Raw genomic sequence first — 24,434 nt, 5'->3', positions numbered from 1 at the left:
AATTTTAATAGCATTTCTTGGCAATTTGGTGAAACTGGAGGAGACTGAAGTCCCAAAAGGGACACTGTAATGGTTTTAAGTATTGTTTATATTTGATATTGTCGAAAGATATTGGATTCCCCAAAGAAACATTTTGAATTATAATTTGCTACCCTGTTCAGACCTAATTACCATTCAGCCCACATGTTGGGAATGGGAAGACAATAGCTTAGAATAGAAGCCACAGCCCTTCCATGAGGTATTAAGCAGATGTATTAAATGACAGCTGAAGTATAGTATCAGTGTATAGATAACATGGAAAGCTACTGGTCTTCTTTCCTGGTGTTTATTGCTAAGTTTCTGCTTTTTTGTGACTAAGGGCCCTATTCAATATTCCTTATTCCAGCAAAATGCCCATTGGGAAAGAGCCCGAGTCCTATATTCAGTATGCACTCAATCCTTACCTAGGCAAACTCCAAATGGTTTCATAGCCAGTATTTCCTAAGTAAAGAGAATAGGATTATACTCTAAGTAACATCCATAGATATGCTCTCTGATAATTGGATCTGCCTTCAGTGATTCCAAGGGGTGGGAGTGGCAGAACTGCTCAGTTCAAGTCCTCGGATGGCTAGGTTCTGCTCACAGTTGTGTGTGTGTTTCTTATTGACTTGAATTTCTGCACACCTAAGGGCAGAATTTGGCCCAAAGTGACCACCGCTAAATTATTGCTGATAACTACTGCCGTACATCTGCAATAGATATTTCACATCTAAGCAAAGAGCACCTTTATGTTGTTTCTCCCTCTCTAAGGCTAGCACCTGTCCTCGGTTTAATTAATATTTGGAAAGCATTATGATTATGTTTTAGCACTTAGCAGCTCTCTGCACAACAACTGCTCTTAACAGTGTACTGGAGAGGATGAAGCATCGATTGAGTATCATTCAGTGTACTCTAGCGGAGAAGTGAGACTAGGGTGAGAATTAAGGAAGAAAAGAAAAATAAACCCTCAGGTTTTGTCTCCACTTTGTGGACTTGAAAGATCTCCTGGCATGTTTCATAAGAGTAGGGTTTGCACAGTATCTTTTACTAAAATTTTCTTTCCCTCAAACAATTTATTGTATTGATTAGCTGCCACTATTGGTCACAACAGTGATGCATTTCAGTAGTGATGAAGTAATTTGGGAATATTGGGATGAAAGACTTGCTATAAATATAAAATATTTATATAAACCTAGTTAGTTGTCTAGCTGATCGTTCTGTTGTGCATTTACCACTAGTTCATATTCAGTCGTGATATTTGCAATTGCGTATTATGTGTGTGTGCAATTCTCAAAATTTAGCTCATATCCATGTTCCATTGGGAGGGAAATATATATCTGGAAAGGAATACAATAAAAACCTATATTGAACAACCACCCAAAGGAACAGCAAAACTCAGTTGCATAGCAAGTGTGACCTTTATCTAAAGGGGGAACACCATTGCACTGTAAAGCTTGCAGCAGGGGTACTCAACCTTTTTCTTTCTGAGCTTCCCTTCCCCCAACATGATATAAAAACTCCACAGTCCACCCGTGCCACAACAACTGATGTTCTGCATATAAAAGTCAGCGCCGGCATTAAGAGGTAGCAAGCAGGGTAATTGCCTGGGGCCCCATGCCACAGGACCCCCGCAAAGTTAAGTTGCTCAGGATTTGGCTTCAGCCCCAGGTGGGAAAGCTCAGGGCCCTGGGCTTCAGCCCCATGCAGGGGGCTTTGGCTTTTTGCCTGGGCCCCAGTGAGTCTAATGCTGACCCTGCTTGGAGGATACCCAGAAACCTGTGTGCAACCCCCATGGGGCCCTGAATCCCTGGTTGAGATCCACTGACTTGGAGGCTATTTTAAGTGTTTACGTCGAGCAGTGGTTCTCCTATTTTTACTCCAGGCAGGTCATTTCAAAATGAAGAGATCCTCTCAGCACAGAGTTCCCCACTGCTTGGTTCTCAAACTTCCCCTAAGCTTTGTCTGGTGCACTTTTTGTTCATGGACCACATTTTAAGGCCACTTGTTAAGAGAAAGAGCCACCTAGTTTCCATATCTCTGGACCTGCCACAATAGAAGTAAGACTGGGGATGACCTCAGCAAACTGCAGATCTTCTGCCCAGGGGCGGCTCTAGGCATTTTGCTGCCCCAAGCACGGCAAGCAGGCTGCCTTCGGCAGCTTGTCTGTGGAAGGTCCGCTGGTGCCGCAGGACCAGCGGACCCTCCGCAGTCAAGCCACCGAAGGCAGCCTGCCTGCTGCCCTCACAGCACCGGCACAGCGCCCCCCGTGGCTTGCCGTCCCAAGCACGCGTTTGGCATGCTGGGGCCTGGAGCACCCCTGTTTCTGCCCACCTGATCTCCTTGTTATTGTACTCAACTGAGCAAAAATAGGATACAGTCTGGGAAATGATTGAAATGGGGGACCAGGTTGTCTGTTGCCCTGGAAAGCTAGATGTAGCGAATGATTTGGGGCAAGTGCCTGCTTTTCCTTACGTATCAGTGCAACTGAAATATCTGGTGGGTGATAAATATAGCCAAACATTCATTTTGTTATAGAGATAGCTAAGTAACTTGGAGGTGCAGCCAGTCAGAAAGTTTCAAGAATTTTAACATGAGTTGTTTTGGGTTTTTTTCCACTTTTCAACCAGCTCTACTTAGAAGGCCATGTAATGATCCCATAAGAGGATGCTCCCACCAGAAAAAAAAATCCATAATTTCAGCAACACAAATTTCAACACAGTTTCAGCTGTGTTAGGACTAGAAGCCAGCCTCCTACCAGACCCATACTGTAACCACTAGATAATGCTAGCTCTTGCCAATATTTAATTGATCATTATGTAATGAAATTTAAACTCTGGCATAACTAATGGGAAACATGATACTGAGTCTTTTTAATGTATATGTTCAAAAGGTATATTGGAACTAGCAAATCAAATAAATTTGCTTGTAGCAAATATGTATAATGTACTTATGCATTTTCTGGTTAAAGAAGGTAAATGGTACCTTTCCTAAGCTGTACATTATGTGATCAGAACTAAAGAAAATATGTGGCATGTGACATTTCAGGCCACTAAAGTTGCTTAAAGTTAGCTTTTTGCAGAATACCAGTAGAGTAAAATGCCAAGATGTACTGGAGTCAGTTAATTCCAATGGTAAAGCATTGTCAATAATATCTGGATCTCGTGTAACAAAAATGCAGCACTCAGAACTAACTTGGCAGATTGCTCTCTCCAAAGTCAGCAAATCCTGACAGAAACTCATCAATCAATGACCTCATGTCCCTGCACATGTGCAGGTATAACAAACTCCTCATCTTTTTTCAAAACTAGAGAGATGTTCAAACTTTTCAGTTTTCTTTCCTATAAAGTCCCTTGAGCTAAGAAAAGTTTTCCTTTTCCTTGGGAACTTGACACTTGTCACACTAAGATGGCCAGACAGACAGATGCAGCTATAAACAGTAATCATCAGACTGACCTCTTCTTTTTCATTCTTTAACAGGCCAGATGATTTCTTTTATCTCCTTCTTTTCTGTATCAAGCCAGAGAATATGTGTGAGAAACAATGTCCAAACAAGTCCCATGCCAAACTGCTTTGAGAAAGTTGCTTGATTTTGGCCTCCCATGCAGAATTTATATAAAATATAGCAATGGGGCATCACTGAAAGACATTCCTCTGTCAATATCATTTCTAGTGCAGGTCTCTGTGTGTGAATGGAGAGCTGCATTAATCACACTATTACCAATTACTGTTGTGGGTCATTAGTAGACTCACTGCTTCTGTCCTCTTGCCTGTTCTAATTAGGTCTTCCTCCATCCTTTTCCTGTCTGAGTTGCTATTTTATTGTTTCTTTGAGTTTCTTATAACAATAACCTAGCTTGTTTTGGCAAAGAGATCTCACATCAGCCACATCTCCACTGGGCATCTATATTGGCTAGTAGTGTGATAAGGCTTACACACCAATACAAGAGATTGCTGAGCCTCAGTTTATTTTGCTGAATTTCAGAATGGTCTGAATGACTATTACTGCTATCTACAACTGTTATGACCTTTCTATCTGAGCTGATCATCTGTGAGTATTAGGAAGGAATTTTATCCCTCTTAGTCTCCTCAACAAGGGCCCAAATACTAGTTTGCAGACTTCACTGGAAGCTGCTGGGATCTCAGCTCTTTTGAAAATCAGGTCATTTATTTAGGTGCTTAAATATGATGTGGCTAGTTTAGACTCTTATTTTCTAAAATTTTGGCCTACTGTACATCACTATTCTCCTCCTCCTGTGGTCTTCAGCAACAGAAACAAGTAGCATGACAAAGGCCATGAGGTTGCTTGGTATTATAGTTTTACTTTCAGCCAAGGTCCCAGGCTACATAAGAATTTGGTCCAAGGAATTCTTATTCCATGTGGTCTTGACCTGAGAGGAACTTTTACTGTGTATCCATTTTTGTGGGTGCTGCGAATGAGTAGTTTGGCCAAAGCCTTTGTCCTGCAATCTGTGGGACTGTTTCAGTAACAAGAGTAGACGGTACATTCTCAGTAATCTGTTACTGTTTCTTTTAAACTGAGCACATTGAAGGGTCTGATACCACTCTCATTGACATTAATGGAGTAGAATTAGGCCCTAAGTGGTTTAATTCTTTTTCCTCCAGAAAACCCCCACATTTTAATTGAAAAAGCCTCCAAAGAACTAAATTTTTTTTGCTAGTAACTAAATTTAGCTAAATGAATTTATTTTTAAAATGTGCATAACGTGTAATTCCTCATCTGACTGATTAACTCCTTAGTTAATATTTACAGCTGAGTTATAAACACCTGGAATAACAGAGAGATTCTTCAAATGCTGACAGACCCTTCACTTTAAAGTGGAGGAACGGCACTGTTAGAATTAAAAATGCCAACATTAATAATCAGCACAGCTACTCTGCCACCAAGGAGTAGAGACAGCAATGCGATATTTCCTCCAGGATATGCTAGAAGGTTGCTGTCAGACTCCACTAATAGTTTTAATGTCTATTTGATATGTCACCTCTCTCACTCACCTCAGTAATAATAATGCCAGCAGGACCTGTCCTTGACTCATTTTCATTGTACCCAACAATGCAGTTTGCTGCAGTTAAAATGTTTCATCCTGACCTGAGGCCATGAGTGGTCAAGCATTTATTTCATGGGAAGCCCAGGCTATGGAAAAGGCTGTACATTTAAACCTAAGAAGTTAGAATGTTTGATGTTCAGAGGTTTGGCATCTTTAAATGCAAGCCTGATACGAATCCTAGGTTGTGTGGCCTAGAGAACAGAGCACTGGACTTGGATTTAGGAGACCTTACATCTATTCCCATCACTGTCTTGCTGGGTGACTTTAGGCAAGTTACTTCACCTTTCTATGCCTCTGTTTCACAACTGTAAAATGGGAATAATTATACTGGCTTCCTTTGAGATCTACTGGTGAGCAGCCCTACATAAAAGCGAACTATTATTATCCTTTTAACCTTAAAGTGATAAACACTTCATTTCTACATTTTATGCCATGTCTAAGGGCCAAACCTTGCCTATCTGTAGTTCTGCAGCTTGGGAATGCAGGAGGAAGAGAATTTATAGAGACTCTGCAGATAGTCCCTTGTGCACCACAGAGTCCAGCTTTGTGGGCAATTAATTCTCTTGGGAGATTTGGGTTGGAGGGTGCGGGGCATAAGAAGAGTTGTGGTAGATCTCCTACTGTGTAGAAACACTAATCACTGTTCCCACAGAGCCAGTGAGCAGAACCGAAAAGGGCTACTGCCGCCTCAGGGCTGCATGAGAGACTGCAGAGTGTCTCCAGTGGTCTGAGAGGGCATGATTTCTCTTTCTGTGAAACCTACACTGTGCCAAATTTAGCTTCTTGGGCATGATAGAGGGGAGGAGGATTGAGATCTAACATTTCGGCTAGTATTCTGTAATGGAAACAAGTTAATTCCCAGTCTGCTCTGTGTGCGTTGCCATTATTAGTCACCTCCCTAAGCACCTGGTTTCCCATATTAAAGCTATGCAGCTCCACAAGTGAGAATTTTCTATCCATACCTCCAGATGAGTCTTCTTTGGATATTTGTGCCTGGAACCTATTAATATTAATGAAAGCTATGTATGCACAGTGGGAGGAGAGTACAGCCTTTTGTGTGTGAGGTACAGGAATCTCTGTGACTGGCAGGTGAGGGCTAAAGGGAACAGTGCCAACAATGCCTTGTCTTCTGCTTGCAAGATGTATTCACAGATATTAAGCCATTTCTTTACAGCTATTTTCCTCTCATAAACTCATGTAAAACCAACTGCAAACTACTAAATAATTACCCGTTCTCTAACCTTTAACAAGAATAAAAGGCTCAACATTTACTTCAATATTTGCTTTTAAGTGCCTCCTCCCTTCATCTTGACCTTGACTTAGTCACTAAATTTGCCTGTAGCTTTTACCAAGTCATCAAAACTAATGGAATATATTTGGGGTGTCCAGCACGGGGGGGGTGTCATTATTCTTGGGTGGAGATACAATATGGGTAAATAAAATGTTAAATTGCCAAACTAAAGGAAAGGGAAAAGAACATTTATAATGAGCACTTGGTGCAGCTTTCCATTGTTCTTTTGCTCAAGGAGTGTGTCCATGACATTGGATGATGAACATTGTGGTCTTTGGGGTTTTTTATGACACTTACAGACCTTTTTTTTTTTTTGCTAGGTTTTACTGCATTTTGATTAATGTCCCTAAGATGAGGGGATAGATTATCTAAGAGAAAAAAACATGTCCCTTTTAATGCCAGCAAAACTGAAGAAATACCAAACTTCCTCTGTTTCACAGCAGCAATTGTAAATGCCTTTTCTTCTCAGCGGCTTTCCTACTGCTGTCATGGTGGTAGAGTGCACTTCCCCAATCCCCTCAGAAAAATGAAACAACGTCAAAATCATCCTTCCTGATAGAGGCAAAGCTTATAACAAGAACTCTACTATGCACTTGAGTTTTGCCAGCCTTTCTGTGTACAGGAACCTCTACATGGCTCCTTTAACAACTTGTATTAGCTTGTATCACTTTTCAGCTTTTCAAAGATGCAGAGCTCTTCTGCTGACTTATCCTGGCAACAAGACCAGGTCAGTTTTATTGGCTACATCTCGAGAGTACATATTAGTTTCATTTTCTCTCAGAGGCAGAGGACATGATGTTAAGGAACAGAGGGCTGCTGCAGGGAAAAGCCCTAAGGACAGTCAAGCTCGCAAGAAAGCTTAGGCTAAGGTTTATGTTGTAAATTAACATTAAAGGCAAACACAAGGAACAGTGTAAATTTGAACTATATTTAGTGTATTTGTACTGTGGTAGAAGCAGGGTGAGACTCCGTTTTCCTAAAAGCATATATATAATACACCTGTTTGTGTATATGTATACACCATATTTTAAGCTATCAAAACTTCTATTTTTAATATATATATGATTATACAATATATCTCGCTATATAATATTAGAACAACTATTACAGTTCTATATTTAGAGGTACCTATAGTCTCTTAAAGTCACTAACACATCATCCCAAACTGGAAATTTTTACTGTATGAATACTTCACTTGTAATGATATAATAAAAAATGTAAGTCTTAGCTGAACATTTGCAAATTCAAATTACTTTTTGAGTGTTTTGCCAGTTTTCTTAATATTTTTATAATAGCAGATCTTTGCAATAATCTTCTTGCTAACATGAATCTAAATTTCCTTGTAAGCTTATGTCTAAACAATGTTAACAATTTTGTAAATAATAAAGCATTCCTCTATAAATGCTGATTTGTGCATTCTAGATATTCTCTTTGTCCTCTTAATCTCTCTCAACACTCCTTCAAAAATAAAAATGACCAAAAGTTAAAAGTCAAGCATTTCCTTCAGTAGTACTGGCTACTTTCCATTTGTAGTTAAAATTGTTTATAGTCTGTAATGACTAGATTCTCTCTCTCTCTAACTCACACACACACACACACGTCACTTTCACGTAAATTAATCATAAATAACTCTTTTCTTTTATTCAGGCTTCTTTGTTCTTCACCAAATTATTCCTGCTGAAAGCAATGGAGAAGTCAACATTTTATTGTAAGAAAGGTGTAAACAGAACCACTCCCAGAAGACACAAGAAATATGTTTGTAGTTTCTTCTCTTTGAAACTCCTGGTTTTATGGTACTTGCAACCTGAGCCCATATACAACAAACCTTTAATTACAGAACAGTCTGTTTTGACAGTACTAAATGATCCATGCAAGTCACCCTTGCTGTACAAGAATTCAGTAATGTCTCCATGTCAACACTTTTTAAAGAATATGCTAACATTAACTTGCAAACATGGGCCGGAACCCAGATCTTTTCAAAAGAGTGACATTTAGCATAATTTTTGATGTTCTAATGCCTGATCTGTATGCAGATCTTGGAAGCTCAATGCAATGTGAGTGTCATACTGGAAGCAAGAGAGAGCTTGGGAGTTAGCTGTTCGTAGAACTCATTTGCTGACTTGTTATAGACTTACTAGTCATAAGACCAGAAGAACAGCCATACTGGATCAGACTAAAGGTCCATCCAGCCCAGTATCCTGTCTACCAACAGCGGCCAATGCCAGGTGCCCCAGAGGGAGTGAACCTAACACATAAATTGTTGAAAGATTTCAATTCATTCCATCACTAAATAAATTTTGTTGTGTAAAACCTGCTAAATCACAAGTGATTGTCATTATCACTTGTTTATGGTACTTTAACAAATCCATACCCATCAGAACTTCTAGGTTTTCATTATTCTGCATCCTGTGGCCTCTCAGAACTTCTTGGTGACACTGGGGATGGAATTCAGACTCTTTCTGCTCAACTTGCTTACCCACCTCTTGAGCTAAAGGAGAATCTTCTTTGGGTAACACACTACCAAGCAATTCTTGACTATCCACTTGAGGGTATTCAAGGCTGAAATCTTGGCGGGAAAGCTCAGGAGATCATGGCACTATTGAACCTAAACCCTACCCCTCAGACTTGAACCACAAACTCTAATGTAAAGAAAACTAGATCCAATCACTCTCCTCAACTCATCTCTCATGAGAAGCAACAGTTAGGGCCAGGCAGAACTCTGTGGTTTCCTTTGACAGAGGGCTGTGAGGATATTTTCATGGGGGGTTGATCCTACACATTATGTTATGTTTTGAGTTTCGAGTTTGAAACAAATCCAAAGACTCAAAGTGAAACTCATTTGAAATGACTTTAATGGCAAATTCTCTAAAAGAGAAATCATCAGTAAAAACTTTCACCAGCTCTGTTGTAAAGTAACTTCACCTTTGTCAATGCCCTTAGGATGATGTATGGAACTATTGTAGAATCAAATATACACTTGAAATGTAGAGTTAACTGGGATTTCAGCAGGAAAGGAGTCCTTGGATCTTGCTGTTTATATGGAGTTAAACATAAAGGACAACCTATTATGTGTGAAAACAATGTGAGAAATTCCAAGAGGACTATAATTGTTCCTTAGGTTGATATTCAGGACTGTGACTAGAATTTGACTATACTCCGGTGCTACAATGTAAGCAAATCTTCATATTCATCTTCCCAGCTCTTAGGTTTTTTAAGCAGGAAAATAGAAAGGAAGATGGGTCCATTCACTCAGTCTTAGCACACGGTGGAGTAAGCACAAGATTCCTGGGCTAGTGTGCATAGGCGGCTGGTTATATTCTTTTGTGGTGCCTGAGCTCCAACAATATTCAGAGCTGGGGGCTCTGCTCCACCAATATTTGGAGCTGGGTCTCTCCCTCGGCCCTGCCTGGAGCGGGCCCTGGCCCCCACGGGTCTCCCCGCCTCCCCGCCATGTCCCTGCCTGGAAGAAAGTGGTGCGCACCTCTCCTGTGCCTGCTTATGCTGCCCGTGTAGCACATTCCTATGAGGAGCCTCCCTCCTGGAAGCAACTGCTGTCTGCTGCCCCAGGGTCCTAGTACCCTCGTCCGCTTATCGCAGGGCAGGCTGCCCTTAACCTGCCCTTCCACCCTAGCCCTGAGCCTCTCCAATGCCCCAAACCCCTCATCCCCAGCCCTCATCCCCCCACACCCTGATCCTCTGCCCCAGCCCTGAGCCCCCTACTGCATCATGAACCCCTCATCCTCAGCCAGAGCCCTCATCCCTCCGCACCATAATCCTCTGCCCCAACCCTGAGCCCCCTCCTGCATCATGAACCCCTCATCCTCATCCCCAACCCTCATCCCCCTGCCCCCTAATCCTCTGCCCCAGCACTGAGCCCCCTGCATCGTGAACCCCTCAGCCCCAGCCAGAGCCCTCATCCTTCCGCACCCTAATCCTCTGCCCCAGCCCTGATCCCCCTCCCACACACCAAACCCCTCATCCTCAGCCCCGCAGCCCTCATCCCTGCACCCCCTTCTATCCCCAAATTCCATCCCAGAGCCTGTACCCCTCACTCCCTCCTGCACACCCACCCGCCCCAGCTCAGAGCCTGCACCCAGCACCCAAACTTCATCCCAGAGCCTGCACCCTGCACCCCTCCAGCACCCTAATTCCAAGCCCAGGACCTGCACCCCAGACCTCCTCCCACCCCCACTCCCAGAGCCTTAAGCAGGTGGGGGGCAGAGTTGAGGGGGCGGAGTTGGGGGGGTTTCTGTGCATCACCAAAATTTCTACAAACCTGCCACTCATGCTAGTGTGTGCAGGTGGTGGGAAGCATGTATGCCAGGTAGCTGGGAATTTAGCCATACATTCAGCCTGGCAAATCACTTCCTGTTGGGGCCATTGTGAACCTGTATGATGACTAAGGAGATGGCTAAGGGGGAATATGACAGACATCTATAGAATTATCGATGGTGTGGAGAAATTGAATGAGGAAGTGTTATTTACCCCTCCACGTAACATAAGAACTGAGGTCACACAATAAATTTAATAGGCAGCAGGCTTAAAAATAACAAAAGGAAGTACTTCTTCACACAATGCACAGTCAATCTGTGGAACTCATTGCCGGGGAAAGTTGTGAAGGCCAAAACTATAAATGGGTTAAAAAAAAAATAAGATAAACTCATGAGTCTGTTAGCCAAGATCATCAGGGATGCAACCCCATTTAGTGGGGTTCGTATGCCTCTGACTGCCAGATGCTGGGACTAGATGACAGGGGATGGATTGCTTGATGACTGCCCTTTTCCGTTCATTCCCTTTGAAGTATCTGGCATGGGCCATTGTTGGAAGACAGGATATTGAACTAGATGGACCATTGGGGGTCTACTCAGTATGGCCATTCTTTTGTTATCTTCTTATGCATGTGTAGCTAGTTCCTGTCTCTGGCTATCTCAAGTTTGTCTAAACAGTGCAGACAAAAAAATAAATATGAAGCATCAGTCCTTTACTGACCTTAGAGGTGGGCTTGAGTTGTGACATTCAAATCCATACTCATGTCTAAATCTGACCTATCATAAGCTAGGAAAAAGTGGAAAAAAGTCTGGATCCTTTGCTCTTGTTCAGATCTGAATAAGTGATTTTGGAGGCTAAAATCTTGAACAATGCTCCATGAACGTGAAGATAATCAGAAGGAAACATATATTTCTGCTAGTCTTGTAATGTGTCATCTAGGTATTTGTCTGTTCTGTTAAAATTACTGATGTTCGGGGTATGGGCATACTACATTTGCCTGGCATAACTGGGCAGATTCATTACGAGCTTCCTTCACTTTCCTTTCTTTGACGTGTCAGATTCTGGCCAATCATATTCTGGCTTTAATTCCTGATAATTTTAATTCTCCCAAATGCATTCTACTTGTGACCAAATGAGACAGTTCGACCTTAAACTTCTATAACTAACAGGATAACTTTAAATATCAAAGGACTGAGGCATTCACTTGGTGTTTATTGTTCTTCATCTGTTCTGCATGTTAACATGTTAGCTCAGAATTCCTGTTGGCAAGGCCAGAATTGTGATGTCATTGAAGTTTTGGTAAAGTTACTTTTCCAGCCATATGTTTGGCAAACATTATGAGGAAAGAAATTAAAATAATTTTAGTATTAAGCAGTCAAGAAAAAACGCTAATACTTAGACTTGGTCATTTTAAGATTTTGTTATACAAAATGACAGAAAGACAATTAGACTAGACAGTGTCTTGGAATGATAGCAGTGTCCTGAGGAAAATGGACCTTAAATGGTATTGTATGGAACAGTTGTCCCATTGTTAAGTTAACTAGACTTCAGGTTGTAATTAAGCAATTAGACATAACAGGCACTGCCTTTCTATGTGAAAAGAGCACACCTTGGAGAGTGTTATAAAACACAAGCCCACAGCATTAATGACTTTAACCACATGAGAAGTGTAATCATTGCCATGAAATATATGGCCTGAGGTGTCATATTGCCATTATGGAACAGTATTTATACAGTACATAAAAATAAGTTAGACAGTTAGCTACTCTGCTCAGTGTTGTCATCACCTGTGTATTTACTATATAGTCAAGACATGGCTATGACTTCATTAGCAGTCAATCATAAAGCTCTAATTTTGTCCAGCATTTTAAAGTCATTCCAACATACAAAATGCCCAACATTTTTATTCACCCATGAAACAGACTACTAAACCAACCTTGCAGAAAACATGATACTCCATCTCTACAGATGGGGGAGAAATTGTTTTGCTTGTTTTAGAATTTCAGAATATAACAGTGTTTCCCAAAGTTTATTTGTAGCAAGTCAACTTCCATGCCTTCCATAAACATCTGTACCACACTTCTTGACTGGTAGTCTGTTGCCCTTATGACTTTTACCTGCCAACAAATTACTTTGAGACAACTGGTGCCACCATGAACATCCACATTGGAGAGTCATATTGACTAATATTTAGCATTTGTTAGCACTTGTGTTGTTCAAAGAGCTGCGTGGGACAGGTAAATATTACTAACACTATTTTGAGGAAAAACAGACAAAGGACCAGATTCAGCCCTGATGAAAGCTGGCACAAGATCCGTGAAGTCATATTGTAGCAGTGGGTGTTGAGCCAGCTTACGTCAGAGCTGCATTGGGCCAAAAGAAAGTAAGTCAGTTGCCCAAAAGTACAGAGTGAAGTTCCTTGGGAGTGGCACCCATTCTGATGCTTGGACCAGTAGACCACGCCTCTCTCTAAAACTCCCTCTGATGTCTTTACCACAAGAAGCTAATGATATTGACATATGCTGAATGATGGGCTTGTAAGAAACAATTAGTTTACTACAATAGTACTTTATAGGCATGATGAGCAATACCCATGAGACCAAAGTCTCCCTGGGCAGTCTGTCAGATATAGCTACATTTTATCCAGAACAAAGTTTTGTATTTGGGAATTAAAGCCTTGTATCCATTTGTCATAACTGCCCATTTCTGCTTTGGTGGCAGGTTTCTTTATCATACTCCCCCATCTTTTAGAGACTAGAGCAGAAAATGTCTCTCTGTCTCAAGCTCTCCTCTTTCTCATCCGTTACACAATCATTCCTCTCTTGGTTTGCATAGTTGGAAAAGAGAAGTAAAGCCAGAAAGCGAAAGGAAAAAAGAAAGCAGACAAGAATTAGACAAAGGCAAAAGCTGAAGACTACGAATGAAAAAAAGAAAGATGCATAAGCAGAGAAATTAAGAGAGGTGAGGTTTACAAAATCACAAAGGAAAAAAGATGGGTGGAGAAGACAACTATGGTGGTCCTAAATCCTGTTGCTCCACATGATCTTTTCACAAAGAATTATAAGTCACCAAAGTTTTAGGGGTGAGCTACTGAAATTTTTTGGGGGCTTCCCACTGGACTCCCATGCAGGATGCAAGAAACCTCCCATTAGCTAATGCAGAAAGGATGTAATCTAAAGAAAAGGGAATGTTCCAGTGACAGAGGGATCAGAACCCTGCCAGCTCAGAAGAACAGAGCAGAAGGTCTGGGCATGACTCATGAGTGACTCTCCCACCATCACATACCCAGCACCCAGGACACGTTACATGGTAAGCAAATAAGATGTTGTCAATGTTAGAGCTCTGAAGGAGTCTGGGATCAGGAAGAAAAGTGTGTTCAGTTTGGGGTTTTATCAGTATTCAGTCTTTCAAAAACATTAAAACCGGCTTGCCCACTTCCCTGGTGTTTAATAGCTAGTAAAATAACAACAGAAAATATTATTTAATGAGTCTAATTTTCCATAGCCATGCACATTCTGGAGTTATTTATTCCTGTACAAAGTGAGTGTAAAACATTCCCATTCTAATCTAGTACCATTTAATACCACTTTGCACTGTTGTAAATTACTCCACTAGGTGCCAAGACAGTGGTGTAATGGGTCCAAGTACTATACATCTGTGGTACTTCCTAAGGGTACTCAGGGCGGCTAGGCTTCTCGCTACCTCCTGCCTTTAATGTGAGGGAGCCTGTTCTGTGCCTGCCAAGGGTTAGCTCCCTGACTTTCCACCACAGGCAACACAAACACTCCCCTCTCAGCCCATGCCTGTTTTGCTGTACCACATTCCGGCTTCAGATAGGTACATTCCAACCCCTGAGTCCTCCGAGCATGCCCCTGCATTCCAGCCCCTTATCTACTAGACACTCACAGAATTACAAGACCTGCTTTTCTCAAAGGAACAGCACACTGCAGCTTACTAGTTACACCTTGGAATACAGCTCCACTTAACACACAGCACATAGATTTGTTTACAGAGAAAGCAAGTATACGTTTATTTAACAGAGAATACACATTCACATGACCACAAACAAAAATATTGGAAACAAAGGGTTACATATCAAATAAAATCATAACACACATTCTAGAGTCTAAACTCAACTAACAAGTTGCCTCTTGTCTAATAAGATGCTGCTTAACCCAAGTCCTTCTGACAACATTTTTCAACCAGGATGGTTGAGGCCCTTCTTTCATGAACTCAAACCCGTTGGCAGCTTGCCTCTCTCTGAGGTAGAATGCCAGGGAGTCTTTCTGCACCCACAGCTGGATCAGCTCAGACCTTTGATCTTCACCTGAAAACAGCATCATTGTCATCATCCCCTGCTGTTTATCTCTTCCTGTTAATTTTCCTTCTGAGGCCCCTGCAAGCTCTTCATTAACGTCGGACCCAGTATGCTAATAGACTTCTATTGTAGGACACACAATACAGAGTGGGCAGCTAGGGAGCTGAGTGTCTCCCACCGCCTGTTCAGAGACGTCTGTCTCAAGGCATGCTACCTCTGAGTAACCTCTCTTTCAGTACAAGATCTTAAGTATATAATTTCCAACATATATACATATCTTCTTCTCCTTACATATTATCCACACATACATTTAGCAAAGAGTATGATGACCAGTGAGACATTGGTTTACATGAATTGGTGAAACACAATGGAAATACCAGACTTCTGAGTTCCTTGTAACCCGTAAGCCCCCTGCACCCTCAGCCAGTTTGCATCAAGAAGTCCTAGGGTCACAGTATTTCTCATCCCAAAGGACCTCAAAGCACTTTTTAAACTGTAAATGCAGGAATCCCATCATCCAATACTGAAATTTATTCAGCTTAGAGGTGCCCAGAGGCACCTGTTTAACCATGCACAGAAGCATAACACAACATTTGGGACAGGAAGGCAAGCGTACCCCTTTGCCATTAATATCTGTCATTTTATGTTCTGGAGATAGTTCTCAAAACAATGAAAGTTGTTTCACTGTCATTTTGAGTTTGTTAAAGCCCTTCTCATCTGTCTTCAGCTCTGTGTCTGCTGCTGGAAATGGCATCCTCCTTTCCCATTTAATTTGATTTACAATAACACAAGTCTCAGTAACAATAGGGGACCAAATCCTGCAGTCACCATATTCAGGCCATACATTTCAATGGGAATTTGGCTGAGTAAGTACCCTACAGTATTTGGCCCAGTTATAAAGCTTTGCACTTATATGAGCACCTTATATTCAATGTTTGCAGTGTTCTTTTCAGGTCCATAAATTATTAACCTTGTTTTACAGACACGGAAACAGGGATGCAAAGAGGTGAAGGGACTTCCCCAAAGCCATTTAACAAGCCAAAAGAAGAGGCAGTAAGTGTTAAATCTAAAAGGTGATAAGACCACTTAAGTGACATCATCCCTTTCAAAAATTATATCCAGTGATTTCCTTTACCTGCTGTCAAACTTTGTCACAATGGTGAAATGGTCTCACACAGGAATAGGGGTGGATGGAAAACATGGGAAAAGGAGTGTGTGTGTTTGGGTTTGGGTGTGTGTTAATTATCCCTTTTCACCATCTGTGAATTTAGGTGGAGTGTTTGACCCTAAAATGCAAACAGTTCAAATGCTGCTACTTGCTAGGAAGTGAAGGTGGGCTGTTATGCTTTTCTTTTATAAATGTCCATAAAGCCTTAATCATTAGGGAAAAAGGCAGGCTTTGTTATGAAAAGCAATTACAGAGAGTCACTTTTTCCAAAAGGTACATTGTACTTGCTCTCAGATTGTTGTATTGTGTGGTGATGAATAACACTTGGAAGCAGATGTCAAAGTTATCACTTCTCAGTGGAAATAGTACATTTTTTTCCATTTTATGTCTAGTTTAGACTATATCAAAGAGAAGAAAAAAAATTAAAAGCCGAAAACATGTTGAAACAACATTACGGTTGTTACAGAAGTTGACGACAGCCAGGAAATTCCAAGTTATGGCCCTCACTCAGTCCTTTGTGTGAGTTCAGGATAGAAGTTCAGCCTCCCAGCTCCTGGGACAGTTTGTGTCACAAAAACTTTAAGTTTCTGAAAGATGTTATTTGCTATTACATGTTTGCCTGTTAGTTCCTGCCTGTTTTCCTCCTCCCCCTTTGATCTTTCATGAAAGTTTATAAAAACCCACATTCTGTACCATGCTCCTTCCAGTGCTGCTTTAGGCTCTTGGGTAAATATGTACTTACAAAAAATTAGTCTTAAGTACTCACTACCCCAGAAAGTCCCCCAAAGGATTCATTCTGGTCTGTTGGATAAATACAAATGTCTGTTTATATACGTGTTTATAAAGGGATGTGGTATCCACATAAACCTCATGTTAAAATATTTTCCTTCCATCTGTTAGTAATAAGAGCAGCTCAGATTATTAAAACAGAAAGAATGTTTTAAAAAATCATATTTACTATTTTACCATTTGAATGTTTAAAAATTATTGCATTTTACTCAGAGTTTGACATTAAAAGGAGCTTGGACAGTTTCACTTTAATTCTCACACAGTGTAAAAATGATTCATAGATTATAAAGCCAGAAGAGAGGGACCATTGCGATCATCTAGTCTGACCTCCTGCATATCACAGGCCATAAGATTTTCTTGAATTCATTCTGTTTTTACCAGAGCATATATTTCAGAAAAACATCCAATCTTGATTTTAAAAATTCCACTGATGGAGAATTCACAACAGCCTTTGGTAAATTGTTTCAGTGATTAATTACCTTCACTGTTAAAAACATGCACCTTATTTCAAGTCTGAATTTGTCTTGCTTCAAATTCCAGCCATTGGTTCTTGTTATACTTTTGTCAGCAAGATTTAAGTGTTTTGTATTATTAAATTTCTATTTCCCATGTAGGTACTTAGAGGTTGTGATCAAGTCACCCATTAATCTTGTCTTTGTTAAGATAAACAGATTGTGCTCCTTGAATCTTTCGCTATAAGGCAAGGGGCAATATATGACCAGAATCACGATAGTAGGCTCGAAATATTCAGGAAGCCAGTCATTTGGGGAACCATTGGACAAAGCCATGATGTAACCCTCAGATTAATCAAAAAAGACTTTGCAGATCCCCCAAATCCAAAGCTAGGCGTATGTCTACACTACGAAATTAGATTGATTTTATAGAAGTCGATTTTTAGAAATAGATTTTATACAGTCAATTGCATATGTCCACACTAATCACATTAAGTCGGTGGAGTGTGTCCTTACTACCATGCCTAGCATCAACATACTTACATCATGTTCCTGCAGTCTCTGCTGCCCATTGGAATTCTGGGTTAAGCTCCCAATGCCTGATAGGACAAAAAACATTGTCACGGGTGGTTTGGGGTACATTTTGTCAGTCGCTTCTCCCTCCATGAAAGCAACGGCAGACAATTGTTTTGCGCCAGAACCAGGGTGATTAGAAGAGCCCAGCAAGGTGTGCTGCTCATCAGAGAGGCTTTGAAAACCAGTTTCATGACTGGCCAGGCTTTGGTGTGACAATTGTGTGTATTTCTCCTTGATGCAAACCCACCCCCTTTGTTGATTTTAATTCCCCGTAAGCCAACCACCCTCCCCCCTTTGAAATAAAGTAACTATTATTTTGAAACCATGCATTCTTTCTTTATTAATTTAAAAAAATGAGATAACAGACTAGGTAGCCCGGGTGGGGGGCGTGGGAAGGAGGGAAGAACAAGGCCACATTGCTTATTGTAGTCACACTAAAAATCAAATTGTTTGAATGACAGCCTTCTGTTGCTTTGGCCATCCTCTGCAGCACCCGAGAAGGAGGGACATGGCAAGCAGCGGGATGGGTGGGATGTGAAGTAGAGAAGGAGGTGGGGGTCTCGGGGAAGGACCGGGGCCACTGCAGCGTAGGTGTCCGGCAGCGGGCTGGTGACAGGCCTTCCCTGGCCTATTATACCCACCACCCATGAAGAAAGATATACATTTTCTAGAGCTGAGGGCAATAAAGTATGCTTTTCAACAATTGGCCCCAGTGTTGCCAAATGGTCACATTCTGATAATGACACATAAGGTACATAAACCATCAGGGATGTATGAGCTCAAAGGATCTGCAAAAGAAAGCAGCATTGATGTAGTGGGCAGAGGCCCATCTACAGTCTATCAGGTCCTTGCATATCAATGGCACTAGAAATGTGAAAACCAACTGGCTGAGCAGCAGGTAAATCTATCAGGCAGAATGGAGTCTTCACAATGAATCATTCTGATTGATCATCAAAAAATTCAGAGTTCTGATTCTGGTTCTTTTTGCATCCAAGGCAAACCAGAAGGTTCACCAATACTTTGCAAGAAAAGGGAGCCGAGCGTGCTAGGTATAGATGCCCTGTGGCTCAAATGATCAAAGGACTTACTTTATGCTTTTCCCCCAGTGCCCATCATCTCTAGGAGAATACAGAAGATCAGAAAGATGGACAGGGAAGTGATCTTAGTGGCCTCCCAATGGCCTAAGTGGTCTTGGTTTCCTGACCTCATGAATATGTCAATGGAGCCACCATTGTACCTGAATGAGAGTCCAGATTTGTTATCCCAGGTCCAATTCTTTACCAAGATCCAAGCAAGTTAAATTTAGCAGCCTAGCATTTGAAAGGAAGTTTCTAGAATAGAGGGGTTACTTTGCAACTCTGTTAGCATTGAGTAGAAAATTGACGAACTCAAAAATCTAATCTAAATTCAAAGCTTGGTGTAAAGAGAGACATATTCAGGATCATGTAGGCAAAAAGTCTCATGTTCGGAGTTTTTGCAAGATAGTTTCAACATCAGGTTACAGGCTAAACCTAGAAAGTACATGTTTTTGTATTGTCTGCAATTTTGAGAGCATCCAGAAAATCTTCCATTTCCTATCATAAAGAAAGTTGTCACTTCATTAGAGCAGTGCAGCTATTACATCATCATAAGGTGCATAGAGCTCCATCTGGAGATTTGAACATTGTGCTAACTGCCTTAACGCAGGTGCCCTTTGAACCTATGAAATCTGTTTCATTATTACTTGTCTATCAAGAAGACCTTTTTCATTGCTAGCACTTCAGATCGCTCCATCGTGCTGCCTCATTCACAAAGATAAGATGGTTCTGAGAATGGGTCCCACCCTTATTCCAAAATGTAATAAGATTTTTTACTGAGCAAAAGGGTTTTCATTGTCTTTTTTGTCCACATCATTTTCACCCAAAGGAGAAGCTATCACTTTGCTGAATGTAAGGAGAGTCTTGCAATTTAATCTGAAAAGAACTGAGAGCATAAGACAAACACCATCCTTACTGGTTTAATTTCATCCAGGAAAAAGTGGTGCTACGGCATCTATATCATCAGTCTCGTGGTTGTGTATAGAGCAAAAGAATTCAATCCTCCAATGGGCACCAGAGCTCATACAGTATGAGCAGTGGCAGTATTGTGATCTGAGAAACCTGTAAAGCTGTAACTTGAGCATCCCTGCATACATTTACAAGGCTTTACAAAGTAACTACTCAGTCCTCAGCTGATTGTCCTGCATGCTGTGCTCATATACAACAAACTCTGAGGTTATGTTGACCTATTCCTTCAAAGCAGGGGAACGTTTCAAGTAAGCAACCACAAATTCTCCCAAACTTTGTATCATCTGCAAACTTTATTAGTAATGATTTTATATTTTCTCCAGACCACTGATAAAAATGGTAAATAGTGTAGTGCCTTGCAGGACTCCATTAGAAAAATACCTGCTCTGTAATGATCCCTTATTTACGATTACATTTTGAGATCTATTAGTTAGCCAGTTTCAGTACATTTAATGTGTGATTTTAGTTTCTTAATCAAAATGTCATCTGATACCAAATCGAATGCCTTATAGAAGTCTGAACATATTACATTAATGCTATTATCTTTATCGAGCAAATTTGTAATCTTATCAAGAAAATATATCAAGTTAGTTTGACAAGCTCTGTTTTCCATAAGCCCGTGTTAATACACCTCTATCCTGATATACATGAATTCAGATGTAACTCGGTAAAGCAGTGCACCGGGGGGCGGAGCTGCGCACTCCGGCGGATCAAAGCAAGTTCAATATAAATGGTTTCACCTATAACGCAGTAAAATTTTTTGGCTCCCAAGGACAGCGTTATATCGGGATAGAGGTGTAGGTATTAATTATAATTCTCTTTTAATTCTTTATTAATTGAGTCCCATATTCTGCCCAAGATCAATGTCCCGCTGACAGGCCTGTAATTACCTGGGTTGTCCCATTGACTTTTTTAAAATATTGGCATAACATTAGCTTTCTTCCAGTCCTCTGGAACTTCCCCAGTGTTTCAAAACTTATTGGAATTTCAAGTATTTTAAGGCTTATAATAGTGTGTGTTCTTGAATCCAAACACCCTACCCCATTTCCTTCCACAAAAATAAATTAATACACTCCTGTTTTAATTCAATATATTTCTTAAAAGCATTTCCAGGGGTGTAAAGTATTGTAAAATCCTTTTGTTGCAAAAACCTAAATTTTAGGCCTAAAGGTAGATGGCTTTATCTTTTTAAATGCCATTAGAGTCATTCCAATCTGTGGTGAAATGCTAAATTTTGTGCTGTACACAATATTTAAAAAAACATGTAAAGACAAGCAACTAAATTCAGTCTTGAGGGAAGCACTCACCTCCCATTTGAGTTTAGTGAAAGTAGCCTCTTGCTTACTCCAGAGTTCTTCATTTATCCTGCTTATTTCCACAGATCATGTGGTTTCTATTATTTAAAGTATTTCACATTTTTAACACTGATTTTAATATAGAAAGAAAAATTTTAAAAATATTATTGTGAGCTTCTGTTTAACAAATTTGATTTTTGCCACAATCTTGTACATTCAGGCCAGAACAGGCATATTTATGGCTGAGTTATAAACCTCGCCAAAAGGGGCAAAACCTGAAGCCAAACTCAATCATATCTGGAAAACATATACACTTCCATCATCAATGAAACTAGAGATGGGGCTGAACCTAACTGCTGGATGTGAGCCCTATCAGACTTTGATATGGACCCTTGAATGCTAGGTATGAAGCACCATTTGACCTAGTGCCTTCATGGGGATTGTGGCCAGGTCTCCGAACCTCTGTACAAAGGATGCTCTTAGCTATATGCGTTGTGGGTGAATATGGATTTTGATGCTAATTTTAATAGACTGAACAAAACTGTGGACTATGGTGTGTTTGATTTTCGGATCTAGATCTGAATCTTGTAGCTTGAGACCATCTCCAGTGGAAACTCATTTCTGTCTGACAGCTCTAAGTGGGTGATGTGAAATGAGATGGGGATAGAAGTGGATATTTTATTACAAAACTCCAAATTATGTGGCGCTCACTTGATTTTGAATTTTACTTCCAACTTTTGAATTCAGCCTTCATTCACTGAAAAAATCACAACAGTTCTTGATCCACTCAAGAAAACCTCGTCCCTGTGCTGAGATGACTTGGTCTGATGTATGACAAAATCAGGTTAGATTTTTGGTTTTATATTTTAGAATAAAATTATAGAAACAAAACATAAAATAAGCCTACAAGATGATGTGAATACCAACCTCTTTGCCATGAATGTTTAATATGTATATATTTATGTAATGGAATAATATCTGCACGTGCCCTTCCACCTCTAGCATTCTGGCTTTTTGCCAGGTTTTTTCTGTGCTCCCTATCTGACACTAAACTCAGCTCCCTCAGCTATTGGCTAGAAAGCTGAAGGCACAGGCAGAAGATGAGCAGAGTCAACAGAGGGCAACATCTCTTTCTCATCATACATACAAAACTAGTACATTACAAGCTTTCATTCTGCTGCTCTGCCTTCAGCATCCCTCAAATTCATAATGAAGAATTTCACCCTTAAACTCCAGAAGATCACACTGGCCCTATCGCTGACTGGGAGATACTTCAGCTAACCCCCCAGACTATTGCTTTTTTTTCAATCCATTTTCTAAATTTTTAGTGGACCAATAAACGTAAATGGTGTTTGACACTTGTTTACGGTCCCGTATCAATTTTTTTCTTCATTCTAAATAAATAAATAAACTATACCGTGTATAAACGTGGTAACTTGTGTGAATTTACTGGCATTTAAAAACAGTCACTCTTAAAACTGTGACACGTTTAGTTATCTTAATCTACAGTAGCTCATACAGTGAAGCAATTAATGTGTTGAATTAATAAGTCCCCTTTGTCATTCACAGTAAATGGTTCCTAAAATGCCTGTATTCTCTTCTAGATTAATAGTAGCCTTTCCAATGTGGTTCCTGTAAACAGCTACACTCCCATATGAAAATATCCTGATGTAGGATCCTACACAATTGCAGTGATACATTTTTCCAGGAACCAAGTACAAAATCCATCATTCAATCAATAAACAAACCTCTCTCACACTTTTTTGTTCTTGCAAATGGTATTGGAAACTTCTTTTACTAGTGCTGTACGAGTTTGGGAAATCTGTCAAACATTCTGAGCAGCTGCTGAACAGAGCCCTCCGATCCATGTATGCTTTGGCACTGGAGGGATGCACAGGAGCGAGGAGTGAGTGGAGGGACTGGGCTTTGAAGTCTGCTTGGTGATGTTATATTATTCTTGGCTCTTGGCACTTTGGAAAATACAGTGCATCAAGTTCTCATCATTGCTGAAGTGCACAGTTTTTCTCAAGGCTGTGGAAGGGTGGTTTTAGCATTACATTCGGCTATGAAACACCTCAGTAATTTAGCTGCTGAGATTGTTATTTTTACTAAATTCTTGTTAGGTTTTTTCTTTCTGTGGTTGGACGTGTTCCATGGTTTGTTTCTAGGGGTGTTTCATGCTTTCACCCAGAAGCTCATTGGTACTTCGTCTGTGAAAGCCAGATTTTCTTTGGAGTTTCATTCACAACTGAATTTACTACTTTGAAATGTGGATTCAGCGATATCCCACACTCACAGAATTTGCCTTTCTATAGCATCTTCCACCCAAAGATCACAAAGCCGTTTACAAACATTACCAAAATTAGGCTCAAAATACTTGCGTATTACATAAGAATTGTAATGAGTCAATGTGTGTGCACAACTCTGCCCTCTAACTGAAGGATAAGAACCTCCCTACTGTTTGTCAGAGGTCTTACATTGCTAACAGAGATTCTCCTTTAACTCAGGTGCTAGCAACATGTGCTTTTGGAATAAGAGGGTCACCATGAAGGGCCAAGTGTACATGTGTGAATCTTAATGACAGCCACTAAAGTAATGCACAGCAATGATTTCCCTTTAACGGGGAGTGGGAAGAGTAGGGAGGGTCAATTAATTAGAGTTTGGGAAAATGGGTTCAAATTGCAGGAACAAAAGGTTTATCAAAGGAGCCTTGCAAACTCAAATGGTTGAGAGAGTCATATACCCTCAAATTGGTTCATTCTTTTCTTATATGGATGATTCAGTTTGCACCATTACTGGTAAAGTATGGCGATTGCTATGTGTTTGGCTTGCCAAATCTTGATCTGCCTGTCCCCACTTGTTCCTCCATGAAGTTCAGAAAAGAATTCTCATTTCCTATACTTTCCCTGTTGGATATTGCCTTATAAATCTTAAAAGGGTTCTTCTAACCTAAAACCCTAGAGCTAGAGATGGATTGAATCACAAAGTTTGAGTCCATATCTGACTGGCCTCAGAATTCCTTCCAATGGGTTCAGGTCCAATATACTGGTACTACCTACTAGCTTCTAAGCAGCTAAACTGAATCAACAGAGATGTACCAACTTTACTTTATACGTACTACATATGTGATGTAATAGCTACTATGAC

The sequence above is a fragment of the Gopherus evgoodei genome, chromosome 9 (assembly GCF_007399415.2).
Source record: "Gopherus evgoodei ecotype Sinaloan lineage chromosome 9, rGopEvg1_v1.p, whole genome shotgun sequence".
Taxonomy (NCBI): domain Eukaryota; kingdom Metazoa; phylum Chordata; order Testudines; family Testudinidae; genus Gopherus; species Gopherus evgoodei.
This window is presented reverse-complemented; position numbering follows the sequence as displayed.